General features: G+C 45.5%; 1 long non-coding RNA gene across 1 annotated transcript; it reads right to left on the reverse strand.

Annotated features, from left to right (window-relative positions):
- Positions 1 to 766: 766 nt before the first annotated feature.
- LOC147037934 (uncharacterized) lies at positions 767 to 5,617 on the reverse strand. Its single transcript, XR_015064228.1, has 2 exons — positions 5,074 to 5,617; positions 767 to 5,012 (listed from the first exon to the last, which is right to left on the reverse strand). It is a non-coding gene; the product is annotated as an uncharacterized LOC147037934 (long non-coding RNA).
- Between the last annotated feature and the right edge of the window lie 427 nt (positions 5,618 to 6,044).

Genomic DNA, 6,044 nt, shown 5'->3' on the forward strand with positions numbered 1-6,044 from the left:
AATTTAAAACGCGTGTAAAACATAAACCAAACGATGAAATTGGTTATTTCTTCATGTATAATGATCAACTCGATACTCCCTAGCCCCCAACAGCCTTTTTTTTCATAACACTTTAACCAGAGTGACGGGAGAGCGGCATTTCAGAAAACGTGCTTATCTCGGCGAGAAAAAGCGATTTCGGCAATAAAATTTAAAACGCGTGTAAAACATAAACCAAACGATGAAATTGGTTATTTCTTCATGTATAATGATCAACTCGATACTCCCTAGCCCCCAACAGCCTTTTTTTTCATAACACTTTAACCAGAGTGACGGGAGAGCGGCATTTCAGAAAACGTGCTTATCTCGGCGAGAAAAAGCGATTTCGGCAATAAAATTTAAAACGCGTGTAAAACATAAACCAAACGATGAAATTGGTTATTTCTTCATGTATAATGATCAACTCGATACTCCCTAGCCCCCAACAGCCTTTTTTTTTTCATAACACTTTAACCAGAGTGACGGGAGAGCGGCATTTCAGAAAACGTGCTTATCTCGGCGAGAAAAAGCGATTTCGGCAATAAAATTTAAAACGCGTGTAAAACATAAACCAAACGATGAAATTGGTTATTTCTTCATGTTGTTAGGATACGGATTTTAGCTATTGATCTGACTCCAAATTACGATCAACTTTAACACAAGTTTCTATGTCCTAATCCACACACTGGCGCACCTAACAATTTTGCGAGTTCGTTCTGTCAAAGAGAAGACCAGTAGATCAATCAGACCAAATTTACCAAATGTTTATTCCTAACAAAGTGCTCTAATACAGGCCTGGGTCCCGGGTCCCTCACACTAAAACTCGTGCGTTTCTGTGACCACCAAAAGACGACACATTCTTCCGGGTTGCCCAGTTTTAAAGAAACACAATATGAATATTAAAGCATGCAAAACATTGTGTGATGATTGGTCGATGGTCATCTCCTCCCCGTCGAGGTGTCATCACTGTGGTCAGGAGTTGGGGGTTTTCCTCTCGAAGCCCAACCACCTGGACGTGGTATTGTTCTTTGATCACCGACCTCGAGGTGTTATCGTCTGGTACTCTGTTGGAATAATCTCGGGGGAAGCCTTGGCCTGCCAGACCAGGAGGCCTTATCTTTATGAGTTTACGACTCTCCTTTAAACTAAATGCTTTCTATTTGGTTCAAGGAATGTCTTTTGATCCCCGTCAGCCTTATGTTTCCTTCCTGTCCTTATGTTACTTTTGTGTTTGTTTTGTAAGAAGTCTTCAATGACAATGAGCAGAGCTTCTTTGCATAGGCGAAATGTTCTTTGTCAGTTTAAAGGGACTTCATTCCTTTTAGTTAACTGTAGCTTTGATTCATAGATTGTAGATGATCAAAATTGGTTATATACAGTTTGAAGAAGTCACATTAAAGTTATCCCATATTTACTCAATGTTCGTTTAAGGAACTGTATATCAGTTACCTTACATCTACTTAATATGTGCTGAAAGGTTTAAGTAAGGTTAGATATTATTATTATTATGTGTTGTGTTAGTTTACTAAGAAGTTAAACTTAGCAGGAGTCGGCCACCTGTGGAGAGGACAACTGGTTGGGGGAAGAAAGCAGACTCTGCACTCCCAATGTGGGGGTCGAGAAGATCAATTCACACTACACTACATTCCTTTTCTAATCAGCGTTACTACAGCCACTATCTCCCTTCCTTTAGTGTAGCAACGCCTCTGTAGCCAGGGCATCCAAGACATCAAAAGGAGGAGCACGTGGGGGAGGAACTCAGAACTGGCGGAAACTGCAACCGAGCCTCCCCCCAATACTAGATATTATATTGATATGATTATATGTTTAACACAACCTTGAAAAATATGTTTGCTAACTGCTGAAAGCACATTTCCCTTTATTCCCTCTCATGACCTCATTTATGAGGTCATCACCCGCGACTCTAGCAAATATCTACCAGTGCGCTATCGGTCCTTTCTTCCTCCCGCGGCTCATGTTGAGCCACCAGGGTATATTGGCCCATCGGTGGCAACGGGCCAACGGTTTTCTCGATCAACCGGACAGTGAGTGATCTGATACATGGAACACAACAACAACCGCATAACATCATAATTGTAGTAAAAATAGCCACAGCAACAAGCACAGACATGATGAGCCCTTTCCAGTTTCCAAACGTTTTCATCCAATCAAACCAAATATCGGTGTGTACACCTGAATGATCTTTCATCTTTTTATTCAGTGTCCTTAGTCCTTCCAACGCCTTGGTCAGTCGTCCCCCTGGTGCCGTGTTGTTTGGGATGAAAGTACAACATGCATCACCAAACATTCCACACACACCATGTTCCTTAGCCAATAGCATGTCCAACGCAATTCTATTTTGGAACGCCATTAATGACGTCGCGGCCAATTGTTCATGAACTGCGGCAAATGATTCAGCTGTATAATTACCAAGTCGTTGGACATTGTAATGAACGTAATTAATACGGTCTACATTTTTATTGGGGGTGATCCATAGGAAGATACTTTCGAATCCCGAGGCCACTTGATTAACGAGTTTATACTCATCTGGTACACCTCGGGGCACTCCTATAGCGTCAATATATGTTGGATCATCGTCGCTCAACCACGGGGGCAAAACGTTTCTTTTGGCTCGCTTCAGGAGCTCCGTCAATGGGGACTCCAGGTCCCAATTGAGATTCTGTATTTCAATGGGGACAACCACCACAGGCATTATCAAAGACACGAGGGCACAGATACCTGATGCATTCTTCGGCAAGCGATCATATAATTTGTCATCACCACACCACAACCAGATGTCTGCACGAGAGAGAGGAGAGGTTACAGTCAGTGACAAATTGAATTTGCACCATGTGGAATCTATTGTCCCAATACTTATGCCGGTTCCCTTTAACTTTAAACATGTCATATTTTGTTGAGTCACATGGTTGTCAAAAACGGGCTTTCTTTTTTTAGTGAATAATTGTATGCCGTGACTCTCCAATGCCCTCTCAACCGAGGACAAACCAAACTCATTCCCTAAGCATTGAAAAACCATAAATAAAATAAAACAACCACATTTTTCCATATTGTTAACTTCTTTTGTCCATGACATGAAGCAACTACAAAACCGTCCATCCCCTTTACATTGGTGAATACATGTCCCTTCTCTGTCTGGTGGGGCTAAATCCAATATTTCCCTTACCTGTTCAATTTGCTTCCTCCACACCCTTCTCTGGTACTTTTCCAGTTTGTCCTGTAACGTTTGGTTTGTCTCTGTCCAATTAGACAATGTGACATGCATTTGCCAATTCCCGCTGTCACATCTCTGTCTCAAACCTTCCTGTTCTTCTCGTGAGAGCTCTTCTGTTGTGTTCACAAAAACTACTTCTCCTTTGCATCGGTATTGTTTATAAGTGGGTAAAATTTGAATCTGGGACGTTTTCTGCTGGATAGTCTCATCAATTGTCATCAATGTCCACACAAAAAGACAACTTACTAAAAATAGCACTACTAAAATTAATTCTGAAAAATCCGAAAATCCTTTCGAGCCCTCTCCTTTACTTTTCCGTATTGCTGCTCCTTCTCCTTCTGTCACCCCCCTTTTGGCCGGGTCCGGGACACGGCCAAACAAGAATACCTTCATCCTGACGGAACAAACTCTGGGGCCGGACGTAGGTGTGTGTAGTGATACCACCGGCGTCCTTTGAAGTCGAGCTGGGCCATGTGAGAGGTCCTGGCCAAGACACGAAAGGGGCCCTTCCACCTGGGCTCCGTCCACTTTCTGGAGATGACTCTGACGTAGACGTGTACATGTGAGCTGTTTCTCCACCGACACGCCTTCCTCCGCCGCAGCGGTTTTCTCTCCAATCTGTGCAGAAACACTGGACACCAAAGCAGACAAATAGGACCCTTATGCTGTATGAGACCAATTTGGTACCGTAACATCCTCCGGTGGGACGAGCGTCGTTGCTGGTCCCGGCATTAGACGACCTGTCATCAATTCAAACGGTGCAAATCCAGTGTGCCTGTTAACAGATTGCCGCACAGACAACAAGGCAAGCGGAAGAGCTTGGAGCCAATTCATTTTTGTTTGAGCCATAATTTTGGCCAGTTTTTCCTTCAACGTCCGGTTCATTCGTTCAACTTTGCCCTGGCTCTGAGGATGGTAGACACAGCCGAATCGATGCTTCAAACGCAAAATTGATTCCACCTTGGCCAAGGCTTTGTTGTTAAAGTGTGTACCATTGTCAGAGCGGATCAGGGCGGGAAAACTATGCGTGGGGATGTAATGGGGGATCAAAGCCTTGATCACAGCAGCAGAATCTTCTTTCGAGCACGGATATGCCTCAGGCCAGCCTGAGTAAGCGTCAACCAACACAAGCAAAAAGCGTTTACCATTCACTCTTGTATTCATGTCGGTGAAATCAATGATCACCTCGGCCCCCGGCCACGGGGCCGGCTGAAACAGGCCGGGCTTAGGCTTCAACGTAGGACGCAAACAGGAGTCTGGGTGTTCCCCGTCCAGATTACTGGACCGCGGAACACCAACATCATCTCCAGCAATCCTGTCTGCCATGGGTTGTTTAATTTGGTATGCATTCTGAGACTCAAACCAGTACAAATTAGGAATGTGAGTTTCCCGCCAATCGGTCTGTTGCAACAACTGCTTGACCATTGAGCCCAATTGTCTGGCCTTGTGTCCTGGGGCAATAGCTAGGGAAATGTGTGGCACCCCTTTTTCTGTCATTTTGAACCACTGCATTTGTTCATGTGTCAGCTCAGTTACCGCTGCAACTCCCTCTTTACCAATCAAAATGCGTGATGAAGTTAAATCCCACATGTGCAATATTTTCAAACAAATCCCGATATACATCATCACTTTTCGGTCATAATATAGAGTGCAATGCAAAGGATCAACAGGTGGGTGGTATGGCGTCAGTGAGCAGATCCAGGGTTTCCACAGTAGGTAGGTCGAGAACACACCACCACCAGCAGGGGTCTCTGGCTCCAGCCTGGCCCAGTAGATGGTTGCAGTTTCTGCTTCTGTTGGTAGGGGCGCCATCAGCCACTGACCATGTTGTTGTATTTGTTGTGAGCACTGGATGCTGATGCCATCTGGAAATTGAATAATCACTCCCTCTGGCCCACACAGAATTCTGGCTTCAACGGCTGACAACAAGTCCCTCCCCATCAAATTGATTGGGGTGTCCGTGGAATGGATGTATTTGTGCCAGAGTCTACACCCCGTCCGGGTGATCACAGTCTCAAGTGGTTTGGTAAAAGGCAGAGTTTGTGGTTTTCCCGAGAAGCCGACCAAAGTTGTTGTTTTCTTTGACAGTGAGGATACAGGAAGGGCAGTGTTTATTGATGAATATGTTGCGCCTGTGTCCACCAGCATCTGCACAGGTTTTCCCTCCACTGTCACATGAAGCATTGGCTCCGCCGGGCCGCTGCTTCTCTGGCTCCCCGGGCATCCCTATTCGAATTGTCCACACCAGAGATCATCATGTTGATAGTACTGACCTCTGTGTGCTTGTGGCTGTTGCCAGGGTCGTCCACTCGAGGGAGCTGTTCGTGTTTGTTGTATCGGCTCCTCGGGTTGGTGTGGCGGGCCTCCGGCTGGGCGGGCGGCTCCGTGCGGTCGATACTGCGGGCATTCTCTTGCCCAGTGATCGGTTTTGCCGCAGATGTAGCATGCGTTGGGCGAATGGTTTTTGTATGTCGCCCTCCCCGGGTAAGCAGGTGCACTCCCTCCCCGGCCTCTGTATCCGCCCCGGAACTGGCCCCTTCCGCGTCCCACCACCTGAGGAGCCTGTGACATTTGCATTTCCTTTTTCTGTGATTTAGACTGTCTAGCTTCACCATGCATTTTTGCCAACTGTAATTTCAACAACTGTTTGGATAATGCGTCTGTCTCGTTATCAACTTTAGCTTGTGACTCAGTAAACATTCTGCAGTGATGCAAAAGATGACGTTTAAACCGTTCCTCGGCACAAACCAGAATGTCAGGGTCTGACATTAACTGCTTCTTCACATCTGGCGGA

The sequence above is a fragment of the Syngnathus leptorhynchus genome, unplaced genomic scaffold (assembly GCF_054491065.1).
Source record: "Syngnathus leptorhynchus isolate UIUO unplaced genomic scaffold, UIUO_Slep HiC_scaffold_102, whole genome shotgun sequence".
Classification (NCBI taxonomy): Eukaryota; Metazoa; Chordata; class Actinopteri; order Syngnathiformes; family Syngnathidae; genus Syngnathus; species Syngnathus leptorhynchus.